This window comes from Rattus rattus, chromosome 7, assembly GCF_011064425.1.
Source record: "Rattus rattus isolate New Zealand chromosome 7, Rrattus_CSIRO_v1, whole genome shotgun sequence".
NCBI classification, from domain to species: domain Eukaryota; kingdom Metazoa; phylum Chordata; class Mammalia; order Rodentia; family Muridae; genus Rattus; species Rattus rattus.
The window spans coordinates 32,692,644-32,706,799 of record NC_046160.1 but is presented as its reverse complement, the minus strand read 5'-3'; the positions used below and the strand labels follow the sequence as shown (position 1 = coordinate 32,706,799).

Here is a 14,156-nt window from a genome sequence, read left to right as displayed (position 1 = left end):
AGAAGAGAATGAGAAAAGGAGGTCAAGCTTTGCTTTGCTAACCTTGAGCTCACAGTTGGACAGGTTCATTCCATGATGCTTGGAAGGCATGTTGGGTAGATTAGTTCATACTGGCAGAAGTATGGTGAGGAGGCTGTTCACATCACAGTAGATTAAGGAGAAAAGAATGAGGCAGGAGCCATTTTCCTCAGATATCTCAAAACACTGTATGATCCTCATCTTAAAAAAAATATTCCTCTTTTTGCCATCTTCTCTCGCCATCACCATGGTGAGAATGAATGTTCTGGCAGATGCTCTCAAGAACATCAACAATGTGGAGAAGAGAGGCAAATGCTAGGTCCTCATCAGGCCGTGTTCCAAAGTCATCATTTGGTTACTAACTGTGATGATGAAGCATGGATACATTGGTGAATTCGAGATCATTGATGAGTACAGAGCTGGGAAGATTGTTGTGAACTTCACAGGAAGGTTGAACAAGTGTGGAGTTATAAGCCCTAGATTTGATGCTCAACTCAAAGACCTAGAGAAGTGGCAGAACAATGTGCTCCCATCACAGCAGTTTGGTTTTATTGTGCTGACAACCTCGGCTGGCATCATGGACCATGAAGAGGCAAGACGAAATGTACAGGAGGGAAGATCCTGGGATTCTTCTTTTTAAACGTAAAGCATAAATAAAAAGCCTCTGTGGACTGTGAAAAAAAAAATCTCCTGGAGTTAGATCTCTACAAATTATATATCTTAGGTCTTCTGGGCATCAGGGATATACTTCTTTGCCAATAGGTGTCATCATTAGGAGACCTCTCAAAAAGGAAAGGGACTGGAGGATCCTGCTTTGCTCAAACAGGAGAGAACGGGGTCATCAGGTGCCTATGGATGCTGTGGTAGCAGCAGAAACAAAGTGGCAGCTGGAAGGGTGGCCATCCTTACTTCTGGTTGAGAAGATGCCTTTTATCTGTATGGAGAGCCAACTGAGACATCATCTGGAAGGATTTGGCAGCGAGAGAAGCATTCTAAGCTTCAGACATCACCCTTTCTGTCCTTACAATACACAGACACCACTCATTCTAGTCCACAAATGCCCACTCACTCTCTTTCTTTTTCAGTGCCCATCTAAAATTTCCAACGTTTAAAATTCTAAAGTACATGATTTCTTGTAGATACAAGAGGTAGACAAATACTCTTTGTCCATGGTGTTCCTGAGGATGAAAAGAAAACAATCCTTTAACAAAGGTTAAATCAGTCTGTCTGTCTCTGTGTCTGTCTATCTCCCTCTGACTCTCTCTGTCTCTCTGTCTCTGTCTGTCTCTGTCTGTCTCTCTCTCTCTCTCTCTCTCTCTCTCTCTCTGTGTGTGTGTGTGTGTGTGTCTCTGTGTGTGTGTGTGTGTAGTGTCATGTGCATCTACAGGTCAACTTGAAATGTCATCCTCAATAATTTTTTTTTCAGTTCCTGAGTCAAAGGTCAATGTTCTTCATTGCAGCTGAAGCTCACCTGTTGGGTTTATTGGCTGGCCAGCACGCTGCAGAGACCCTTTGTCTCCATTTCTCTAGTACTGGAAAGAACACAATTCTACATCTGAATATACTAAACACACACACACACACACACACACACACACACACACTGAGTGTCCAAACTCGAGTCCACTTTACCAACTGAGCCATCTCTCCAGCCCCCCAAATCTCAATGCCTCCTTTTGCTGGATTTGAAGCCTAGGTGGATTCCCTCCACTTTTCTGAGTCTTAGTCTTCCCATCTCTAAAATGCTAATACGTCCATGTCTTCATTCCTCATCTCGGGTTAGTGTACTTACGTCAAGAAGCCCCAAGTGACTGTCCACAGATGCTCTGTTGAATAGCCAGAGCCTCTGGGTGAGCTTCAGCCTGGCCCACTTCCTTCCTCACCAATTCATCCTCCTGCATCTGCTCCATCATCCAGTATCCTGCTTTTGATGGGCTCTTTTTTATCCTGGGCTGAAAGCCACATGCTTCAGACTTACCAGTCCTTAAATATTTCATAGCAGACTGGCTGGGAATTAATATTTAATCACAGACTCCTTGGCACTTAAATATTTAATCACTGATGTGACTGATGAGTAATGAGTCAGTGCCCAGGAAAACATTTGGTCTCTGGTCTCAGTTTTAAAGGCTCTTTGGTTTGGGTCTCAGAGGATAGAAGGACCAATAGCATGTCTATTGCCTGTCCCTTCCTTCCTTCCTTCTTTCCTTCCTTCCTTTGTTCCCTTCTTTCCTCCCTCTTTCTTTCCCTCCCTTCCTTCAGAAGGACTAATAGCAAGTCTATTGTCTGAGCCAACCTTCCTTCCTTCCTTCCTCCCTTCCTCCCTTCCTCCCCCTCCCTTCCTTCCTCCTCCCTCCCTTCCTCCCTTCCTCCCTCCCTTCCTTCCTCCCTCCCTCCCTTCCTTCCTTTCTTCTTCCCTTCCTTCCTTCCTTCCTTCCTTCCTTCCTTCCTTTCTTTTTTTTTTTTTTTTTTTTTTTTTTTTTTTTTTTGTTGTTTGGTGCCGGCCCCGGGGCCTTTCCTCCTTCCTCCCTTCCTTCCTTCCGTCTTCTTTCCTTCTTTTCTTCCTTCCTTCCTTCCTTCTTTCCTTCCTTCTTTCCTTCCTTCCTTCTTTCCTTCCTTCCTTCCTCCTTCCTTCTTTCCTCCCCTTCCTTCTTTCCTCCTTCCTTCCTTCCTTCCTTCCTTCCTTCCTTCCTTCCTTCCTTCCTTCCTTCCTCCCTTCTTCCCTTCCTTCCCTCCTTCCTTTTTTTCCTTCCCTTCCTTCCTTCCCTCCTTCCCTCCTTCCCTCCTTCCCTCCTTCCCTCCTTCCCTCCCTTCCCTCCTTCCCTCCTTCCTTCCTCCTCCCTTCCTTCCTTCCTTCCTTCCTTCCTTCCTTCCTCCCTTCCTCCTTCCTTCCTCCCTCCCTTCCTTCCTCCCTTCCTCCCTCCCTTCCTTCCTTCCTTCCTTCCTTCCTTCCTTCCTTCCTCCCTCCCTTCCTTCCTTCCCTTCCTTCCTCCCTCCCTTCCTTCCTTCCTCCCTTCCTTCCTTCCTCCCTCCCTCCCTTCCTCCCTTCCTTCCTTCCCCCCCCCCCTTCCTCCCTTCCCTCCCTCCTTCCTCCCTCCTCTCTCCCCTCCTCCTTCCCTTCCTTCCTCCCTCCCCCTTCCCTTCCTCCCTTCCTTCCTTCCTTCCTTCCTTCCTTCCTTTTTCCCTCCTTTCCTCCCTTCCTTCCTTCTTTCCTCCCTTCCTTCCTTCCTTCCTTCCTTCCTCCCTTCCCTTCCTCCCTTCCTTCTTTCCTCCCTCCCTTCCTCCCTTCCTTCCTTCCTTCCTTCCTTCCTCCCTTCCTTCTTTCCTTCCTTCCTTCCTTCCTCCCTCCCCCCTCCCTTTCCTCCCTCCCTCTTTTCTCTTCCTCCCTCCCTCCTTTCCTCCCTACTTCCCTTCCTTCCTTTCTTTCCTTCCTTCTTTCCCTCCCTCCCTCATTTTCTCCCTTCTTTCCCTCCCTCCTTTTCTCTTCTCTTTCCCTCCTTTTCTTCTCTCCTTCCCTTCCTCCCTCCCTCTCTCCCTTCCTTCCTTCTTTTTTTCCTGAAATCTTTTAGAATAGTTTTAGATTTTCACTTTTAATTGTGTGTCTATACGTGAGTATGTACATGTGAGTGCAGGTGCCGATGGAGCCCAGAGGCATTGGGTCCCCTGGAGTTGCAGTTACGTGAGGTTGTAAGCTGTTTGGTAAAGGTACCGGAAACCAAACTTAGTTCCTCTACCAGAGCAGTGTACACTCCTAACTGCTGGAACATCTCTCCAGCCCAGACCTCAAATTTTATTCCTTCTTTGGGCTCTAGAAATTTAACATCCCCTCTCAAAATTAATTACTGGATGTGGTGACACAGCTTTATTGCCAGCAACTGGGAAGCAGAGGCAGGTGGATTTTTGAGTTTGACGCCAGTCTGGTCTACACAGTATGTTCCAGGATAGTCAGGGCTACACAGTGAGACTTTGTCTCAAAAAAAATTTTTTTTAATAAAAGAAAAGGGAAAAAAATCTTTGAAGTCAATAATAAACATAGTAAAACTGTCTCAAAGAAAAATAGAAAAAGAAGTCAAAAAATTGCTTCCTTGGCAAGTGTGTTCATTTCTGTAGCGAATTTACCAATGTTCAGGAAGAGAAAAAGAAGTGTTTCAACACATTTGTAGGTCAGGCATTGTCATGCTGGAAGAATGTAGGTAAACTGAGACTAGGGAATAACAGCTTGGAAAGAGCTGACCCTTTGGTCATAGTTATAAGCAGTGTATTCTAAGGTAAAAGAGGTGCTGTCCACAAGGAAGGGAACTCTCATAGCTGTAAAAGCCCACGTTAAATGGACATTGGATTCCCTTACTTTCTCACTAAATGGTTCCCAGTGTTGGTCTGGAATATGAGATAAAGAAAGAGTTTTAGGAAAAGAAGTCTCTCTTCACTTGAGAGCAGTGGGTACAAGGGCTGGGGAGGGAGTTCAGTTACCAGAGTACTTGTCTCACAAGCATCAGACCTACAGCCAGCCCCGGAACGCATGTATAAAAGCCAGGCATGGTGGTACATGTGCATAATCATGGGGAGGCAGAAATGGGTGGCTCTCTGGGACTCACTGGCCAGTCAGCATAACCTGCTTGGTGAGCTGTAGGCCAGTGAGGCCCTATCTGAAGAAAATGTGGATAGTGAGTGCCTGAGGAACAACATCTGAGGTTGGCCTCCATATGAATGAACACATGCGTTCACAAGCATGCATTTACTCATGTAGAAATACACACACACACACAATCTGCTCTTGCACAAGTACATACACATGCACACACATACAGAGCAATTGCAGACAGAAAACCATCCTTCCCTCCACAAACTGAGAATGAGAAAATTCCATGGAGTCATGGAGCTTCACCTTGAAAAGGAAGAGCGGTAAAAGTCCTCTGGGTCAGAATGCAGAGAAATCTACTGCTCTTCTCATCTGTGACCAGAACTCCATCTGCAGAAAGAAGGAAGTTTCTGGAAGTCAGCCTCAAAGGACCTTGCTACCTGCAGTTGGCACTTGTCTTTGCTGTCCAAGAGCCATTATGTCCTCATTTCCCCTTGAAACTAGGGCCTTAAATTTGTTAGGGTAGGGTGTTTGCCCTCTCATGTGCTTAGGGGAGTGGAGCATTCTATCCCCGAGGTCCAATTTTTCAAAAACAAAACAAAACAACAACAACAAAAAACTATGAACACTCAGTTTCCCTTCAGTCATAGTGTTAGTCAGAGGAATAAAAGCAATTCTAACCATTATGTTACAAAAGGAATAAAGTGTGGTCAGGTGTTCCTGGGCAAAGTTCCCTGACCTCTTGCCTCTGGTAGTCTGCAGGGTTATAGGGCAGAAACTTTCAGGAACTTTGCTGTTCTGAGAAGACAAGTTGACAAGAGCTGGAGGTGGCAGAGAATGGAAGATGGAAGCTCTTGGTCTAGTGTAGGACCTTTCTGGCCAGGTCTGAAGCTCACGTATCACTAGATCTCCCATATTTCGTGTGCACTGAATGATTTGTCCTGTGTGGTGAGAAGTCATTCTAATTAATGCACCATGAGATTAGGGGAGGTGACAAGACAAAGATTAAAGACAAATGAGAGTTGAATAGGAAACTTTCACAGCCACTGAGTTGGCTAATAATTAATCCTGACCTCGGTTGACCCCAAATGAGGGTGTAGGGCTCCAGGATGCTCTCCTATACTACATCCTGTCATTCAGTGAATCAGTTCAAGGAACAAACTGCTGCAATAAAAAATGAGCATGACCTACGACACAACAGTTGTCTCTTGAGCACATGTGTAAGAATGGAAATGGTGGTTATACTGGCTAGTTTTTATGTCAACTTGAGACAGCTAGAGTCATCAAAGGGGAGGGAACCTCAATTGAAGAAGTGCCTCCAGAAGATTGGGATGTAGGCAAGTCTGAGGGACATTTTCTTAATTAGTAGATTCATGTGGGCTGGTGATCCTAGTGCTGTAAGACAGAAGTCTGAGCAAGCCATGGGGAGCATGACAGTAAGCAGCATTCTTTCCTGGTTTCCCTCCAGTTTCTTAGTTTGAATTCCTGTCCCAACTTTCCTCAGAGATTGAAGGAGACCTGAGTGTTATAAACTGAGATAAACTGATTTCTTTCTAAATTGCTTTTGTTCATAGAGTTTTGTCAATAGAAACAACAATAGAAACCCTAAGACACAAGTGTTTATATTTCTGAAGTAGAAAACAAGGAAGTCACATATCTAGACAGATTTGGGGCTATTATAGAATGGATACAATGAATAATTTATAGCTATATGTATCAACATGGAAACAGTTTTGAGTGAAATAAAAGCCTCAAAGGAAAGGCAGGATCTGAAATTATTCAAATGAAGTTGAAAACCATACACATGATATATATCCTGGTTAGGTTTCTTTTTTAAAATAATTAAATTATATTCACATAATTTCCCCTTTCTCTTTCCTTTTCGTTTCCCTAGCCCCTTACCCATTCTCAAACTGATGCCCCTTTTTGCTTTGATGGTTATTGTTACACACACAAACATACACATGTATAAATAAAACCTACATTGTCCATTTTGTGCTGCCTGTATGTACATGATTTCAAGCTGAGCAATTTTTGTTGGCTAACCAATTAGGAGGATCAGTCTTGGAGAGACTAATTCTCTGTCTCTCAGAGTCATCATTTGGCTATTGTTCCTTGTCTAGGTGTGGGACACTGAGTTTTCCTCCTTGTATGTCAGCGTGCCTCGAGCTCCTTGTTTGGGTCTTGTTTGGGTAACCCTATTGTTACCTGCAACTTCCCGGCCATTCTTAGGAGACACAATCTCACAGCAGACTTCCTGGTCCTCTGACTCGTGGTCTCTCTTTTCTGAGCTGCAAGTGCAGATTTTACATTGTAAATGCATGGTTTGGGGCTAGTTTTTCCTACTGGCTGGTTTTTGTCAACTTGACACAGTTGAGGAATTAATCCCGTCAGATTGGCCTGTGGGTATATCTGTAAGACATTTTTTTCTTTCTTTTTCTCCCTTCTTGTTTTGTTTTCTTTTGCTTTATTTTTGTTTTGTCTTGTTTTATTTGTTAAAAACTAGATTTCTCTGTATAGTCAGGGCTGTTCTGGAACTCACTTTTGTAGACAAGGCTGGCCTTGAACTAAGGGATTTGTCTAGTCTCTATCTCTAGAGTACTGGGATTAAAGGCATGAGCCATCATGCACTATTTGTAGGGCAATTTCTTGGTAATTCAAGTCTGAGGACAATTTGGGGCTATCATCTCAGAGCAGTTGGGCCTGGTAAAGTATAAGAAAGGTAGCTGAGCAAGCTAGAGCGAGCGAGCATGCAGTGTTCCTCCATGGTCTCCGTTTCAGTTCCTGTCTCTAGGTTTCATCTGGAGTTCCTGCCTTAACTTCCTTTGGTGATGGACTGTAATCTGTAAACTAAATAAACCCTTTCCTCCCAACATTGATTGTTGTTCAGTTTTTTATCAATGCAACAGAAAGTAAATTAAAACAATATTATATGGGAAGAGGGTGGGAAAGAAATTTTCTGGGATTACAAGTGTGTTCCAAACATGGCTTCCTTTTAGGACAGAGGCAGGCTACAGAGGAGGCCGTCTACAGTACCCCAGTGAGAACCCAAGCATGTTCCTTCTGAACAGAGTCTACAACAAGATGGGCAGTCATGATATCATCATTTATATTGTTAAACATGTCTGAAATATTTCATTAAAAATTGATAGAGACTAAAGTATTGGGCTAGAATAGATGGAGTGAAATCTATCATCTCCATTTGGTGGTGGTGGTGGTGGGGGGAGTGTTTGAAATGTTCCACTGAAAAGATCTGTAGATTGAATGGCTCTAAAGGCAATGAGGGAATTTTGACACAGCTGATGATCCACATGTCTATGGGAAAGTCACATAGACATTGAAGTAAAAACCCAGGGGACAATCAGATCCAAAGGCTACAGACAGAGAATAACGTCCAAGAGAAAAAATGAGAAATTAGTGGATTTTGACACTTGAGGAGACCTAGGAATAGCTTCATTTGCATTTGAATCTGCTGTTGGGGCTCCTTGCTTTTTAGCTTTTAGTGTGGTGTACTGAAAGCTACTGAGAGAAACTGAGGTGTTTGTTTTTCTTTTTGTTTTTCCAGACAGGTTTTTCTGTGTAACTCTGGCTGTCCTGGAACTCGCTTTGTAGACCAGCCTGGCCTCAAACACACAGAAATCCACCTGCCTCTGTCTCCGGAGAGCTGAGATCAAAGGTGTGCACCACCACGCCTGTCTCTCATCTTTAACGCTACCCATAAAATTGTATTTTAAGTACATTTTAAATTATTTTAAATACAGGTATCTATTACTACATTTGTGTGAAGATTTTTTTTTTTGTTCAATTATAAAAACATTGTCCCAGGTGACTGAGACATGCAGACATCCCCCCAAGGGAACTTGTTCTGAGTTTGTTTGTTTGTTTGTTTTGTTTTTTTGTTTTCTTATTTTTGAGTTATGTGGTGTTACCTGGATTAATAGTAGATTTTATGAAAGGAACCAATTGACTTTATTTGTTGTCAATCATATGATTACAGTGAACTGACAGTGTGATGCAATTTCTAAGCAAGTTAGTGTAAACCTTTGTTGTCTTCACAGATATGACAAGAACATCAGAGGCCGAGAAAACCCAGCTTCATTTCATATTGTCTAGAAGTATCTCTCTCAGGGCCACAGGAGAAGGTTGTCGGTGAAACTTGCTAAGGAAACAGATCAGTCCTCTTCGAGGCAAGAGAACATGTACAAAGTCTCTCAGCCGCTTCTTTACCTGTTACCTGCACACGGAGCGAGGATGGAGGCCTCCTTCCATCCTTTGAGCCAAGACCTCAAAAACCACCACAGAGATATAGAAATTATTCGGTGGCAGTGTAAAACTTGTCTGCTGATGTGTATGCTGGTTGATCTTGGTCTTCGGCTTGATCAGTTCTGGAATCAATTAAGAGACAAGCAGCAGGGTACCGCCGTGGAGGATGTTCTTGATAGGGTTAGCAGAAGTGGACAAACCCATCCTAAATGTGGACTATTTGGTGGCAGTTAAGATAAAAGGAAGTTTGGGGAGAAAGCATTTGCTTTTTGCCTACTTGACTTCCTGTCTCACCAGCGAGCTTGCCTACCCTCTTTTGAGTTGATTTAACCAGTTGCTGCTGTATTCCTTCTCTCATGTGAGAATTCGGATTCTCTTGGTCTCCAGTATGCACCAAGGACCAGCAACTCTTCTGCTCTTCAGTATCATACCAGAATTTGAAGTTCCTGGATTCCCAGACTCTCAGTGTGGGAAAAGCTTTTTTGTTTGTTTGTTTGTTTTTGTTTTTTTGTTTTTGTTTTTGACTACTCAGCCAATCTAACAAACCACTCTTCTAATATTCACTGTGTTGCTTTTGTTCCTCTTACAAACCTCGGTGGAATCACTCCTAAACCCAGCAGTTTAAACACCCATTGTTCATCTTTGTCCACAGTCTTGAGTGTCAGGAATTGGTTGCGTCTCGGATTCAGGATCTGTCACAGATTGAAGCGCAACAGGTCCTCCTCCATCTCTGCTGGCTAAGAAGGCTCTTAGGGCGATCACTTCTTTTTTTTTTTTTTTTTTTTTTTGTTTTTTTTTTTTGGGGGGGGGGGCCGAACCCCAGGGCTTGGGGTTACTTTTTAAGCCCCCTTCCGCGGAGCTAAATCCCCCACCAGGGCGATCACTTCTAAAGCTCTCTTACAGGTTGTTGGAAGGAGACCCCAGATCTTCAGTAGGTGGCTGTTTCTTTGGAGCTACTCATGCCATAACTTTCCTCAGAGTTAGTGACCAAGAATAAGAAGAACAGCGCAACAGAAAGGAACAGAAACTTCAGCCTCCAGCTTCCACTTCAGCCGTCTTCCGTTGTCCGCACAAATCAACCCTGCACCAGAGAGTGAGGTGTAAATAGCAAGAGATGGGGATCACTGGGGATTGTAACTCTAATTGAAAACATAAAAGTTTAAATTAGCTCCAGAAAGATCCATATCGGGCATAGGAATGTTAATATTTACACATTCATTCAACAGACTCTTATTAAGCACTTCCTTTGTGTCAGTCACGCGGTACTGAAAATGGTGGGGGAGCAAGGCATTCACACTCCCACCGTCAGAGGGTTTATGGTTTATCGGGGACTGTGGCTCAGTGGTTGAGAGCTTGCTTAGCAAGTGTGAGGCCCTGGGATCAATTCCACACACTACTATGTAAATACCAACATATCTACTATAGCATAGCTACCTCTAGCATATACATAGCAGATAATGCATATTTAGCATATGATAAATAATATATAATACATATAAATAAATAATGCATATATAGCTATAGCTAGTTCAAGGCCAACCTGGGACATATGAGATCTTGTCTTAAAACAAATATTAGAGGGCTGGAGAGATGCTCAGAGGGGTTAAGAGCACTGACTGCTCTTCCAGAGGTCCTGAGTTCAAATCCCCGCAACCACATGGTGGCTCGCAACCATCTGTAATGAGATCTGATGCCCTCTTCTGGTGTGTCTGAAGACAGCAGCAGTGTATTCACATACATGAAATAAATAAATCTTAAAAAAAAAACCCAAATATTAGAGAACTATCTCTATCATAAAAAATGGGTCCTCGGATCTAAAATGCTTTCATTTGTTCCCTCCTCATCCCATAGAATGGAGCAGTACAGTAGGAAGACACAGGCAGAGAGAGTCTTGTAGTTTTGGCTACACAAGTTGTGGGGATTTCGCTCCTGAGACACAGCTGTCTCTGCCTCCTTCCGTGTAACTGTCTAGGTCACATTCTGAAACGAAATCCTATTGTGTTTTAGCCTAGTCTATGTTTGGTCTAGCCTGGAGCATGCAAGTCACCTGAACTTTTTTCTTTGCTGAAAATCTGTTCTTCAGGTCTGGATGGAACCCGAGCCTATATTTGTGACCAGCTTCAGGGTAAGACTGCTGCTCTGTGGAGCATCTTTTGTCCCTTTTCAGTGTTAGAGCCCTGGTCATCCTGAAACACACAGAGCCAGAGTTTCTGAGCCCGACCAATCCCTTTCATATTGCTTCCTCCTTGAGTGCCCTGCTCAGGTCTGACTCTCCTCAGAGGGCACTCATCCCGTAGCACTGCCCTAAAGTGATCTGGGTTTCAGATACTTATCTATAGTCAGCCCACCCTGGACTGGGCTCAGAGCAGATCTGAAGTCATAACCCGTCATTGTTATGCCTTTTTAGTTTAGTGTGTAGGTGTTTTGCTTTCATATGTGTACGTGCACCATATGCCTAATGTCCCTGAGTCTATGAGAGAATGTGAGCACCCCTGAAACTGGAGCTACAAATGACTGCACTGCTATGCAGGTGCTAGAAACTGAACCTGGATACTCTGTATAGGAGCAGCAAGCATTTTTAGCTACTGAACCATCTCTCCAGCCCCACTATTAAAAAAAGTGTGTGTGTATGTGTGTGTGTGTGTGCGTGCATTTTATAGACGTCAGAGGCAAACTTGTAAGAGTCATTTCTCTCTTCCTACCACACGGGTTCCAGGCTGCTAACTCAAGTCATCCAGCTTGGTGGCAAGTGCCCTTGCATGCTGAGCCATCTTGCCTGCCCATTGTTTATTAATTTTTTTTATTATCAATCAGTTGGACACTTAGGCTCCTTCTGTTGTGCAACAGAGGATCATGGATCACCCTATTGAGCTGTGTTCTTTTCTCAATTTTTTTTGACTCTGCTGACATGGTTCGTTCCTAGATCCAATCTTTGAGCAATGTTACAGAGGCAAGAACACTTGTGGGCTGCTGGGCCAGTCCTCAAGTCACCGGATAAGACAGCTTTACACCTCTGTCTAATCTCTGTAACTGGCAAATTCCGAGCCCACAGCCGACCTTTACTTTGGGGAAGAAAATCTCTTTTTGATAAACCTAGACATATGTTGGGATTCTTGGCTGTACCAGGCAGTGGTGGGCCACAGGTACCAACTTCTTTCAGGGAGGGCCCAGTAGACTCTCCGATTTAAATCTCATTATCCGCAACATGTAGCCATGCTCAATAAATTCACAAATACCAACGGGGCTGGGCCATGTGTTACTAGTTTAAAAAAAAAAATGCAATGTGGAAGAATTTTCGTTTTCCTAAAGTCTCCTTTTAAAAGTTCAGTATTAAGAAATCCTTGAGGTAAGGACACTGATTCCTTTTCCTGGACAGATGGACACACAGATGCTCTGCAGCTGATTAACCCCACCCTGACATTTCTGCAGTCTTGGCTTTGTCTTACAGTGGGTTTTGGAACGCATCCAAAATCTACTTAGACATACTTCTCAGGGAGAAAGCGTTTACACTTCAGAAACACTCTCTCTCTCTCTCTCTCTCTCTCTCTCTCTCTCTCTCTCTCTCTCTCTTAATTTGAGGTTGAATTTTTCTGCCCTAATTAGCTGTGTCTTTGAGCTTCAAGAGCAAGTTTTACTGTGGTTATTAACGAGGCCAATCTCTGATCGCTGGCCTTTTTCAAAAGCATTCCAGCCCACTAAACAGTGGCCTTTCATGATTTACAAGTTTGGAATCTTTGAGGGTTTTCAACAATTAAGGTGATTACTTTTCACACTCCGAACGTCTTAATCACAAAACCTTGAGAGGGGGCCATGGTGAGTAGAGCCTGGCACCCCTAGAGCTTGCCTCTTGGGTGTGTGTGTGGGGGGTTCCCTAGAGCTGGTCTAGCCCAGTGGCACTGTTCTGAGAGGGTGTTGGCAGGAAGTCACAGGTGTTCTGCTTCATCTCCAAGCCTGTGCTAACAGTATAAAACCATGTCTCAGGGCGGGTGCTGTCAGATACCGGCTGCGGGCAAGGTAAACAATCCCTTTCTTCAGTTCAACCCGACCCCATTTTCAAAGTACTTTATAGATTTGAAAGCTCAGGTGATCTTTACACGGCTGTGGGGTTGCACAGATGAAGTGCTGTAGTATTAGTGAATCGGGAGTGTGAGGACCAGAGGTGAGAGCACACGGTCTGTGGTAGAAAAGGCCTTCTAGTTTTCTGATTCTTGGCCCAGAGCTTTGCCCAACAGAGATGTCACTCCTTCTGTGTAGAAATGGTACAGTTCTCTGGAGGAAAGGAAAGATTCTGGTTTAACATTTCATCTCTATCTAATGAAAAGGTGACCTATTCTCCACTTTCACAAGACATAGATTCTGCAGACACCCTGTGCTCCCATGTGATCTGGCAGTGAACTGGGTGTATGGCACCAAACAGAAAGTTAAGAGGGTCAGTCAATGCTCAGAGAAAATGGATTGCTAGTTAATGTTGGAGGTGAATACATAAGTAGTAGGTTCTAGAACTGTAGAAATGTAAAACACAAGATTCTTGTGAGGTGCATGATTAATGTGTGAGCTGACATGCTTATCACAATAGGAACGTCCAGAATTATTCTTCTGTGGATTTTTTTTTCTTCCCTAAAAGGTTTAACTCTATAGCCCAGGCTAGCCTGGAACTCACTGTGGAGCCCAGGCTAACCTCACAGCTATGGCAGCTCTCCTGCCTTAACCTCTCAAAGGCTAGAATTGCAGGACCATGCATGGCCCTGTGCCTCACTGTATGGTTAATGTGAAAGAAACCTTGTGAAGGCAACTTGCATTTCTTAAAGCTCAATGTGCATCTACATGATCAGGATGGTTATTAGGTCCCATCAGTGTCACAGTTCACTTCATAAAGTCTTTATTGTTATCATTGTTACTGTTACTGTGCTTTTGAGGCAAAGTCTTGCTATGTAGTCCAGGTTAGCTTTGAACTCATGATCTTTCAGCCTCTGCCTACCAAATGGTAGGATCACAGGTGTGCACTATCGTGCGCAGCTTTACAAAATCTCTTTGGTTGGTTGAAGAGTATTGTTATTGAAACTGTGAACGGCTATGTCCCAGGCTCTAACCTGAACTTTCACTCCTCCTTAATTTCCAGCCCCATTACATCTTTGCATCTCCCCTCTTGATGGTGCGCCTACTTCTCTTACACAAGGATTGTTGTTTGAATGAGTATATTCATTCTCCATCACATGCTGAATCCTAACTCCCAAGGGGATGCTCTTAGCAGCAGCCACATCCAGGACTGATTAGACTGTGAAGAAAAGCCCTCACAAGT

The 14,156-nt window shown here is 43.8% G+C and overlaps 1 pseudogene; it reads left to right on the top strand.

The window, feature by feature from the left end:
- Nucleotides 1-222: 222 nt before the first annotated feature.
- The window catches only part of LOC116906029, a 33,909-nt pseudogene continuing 19,975 nt past the window's right edge, over nucleotides 223-14,156 (top strand).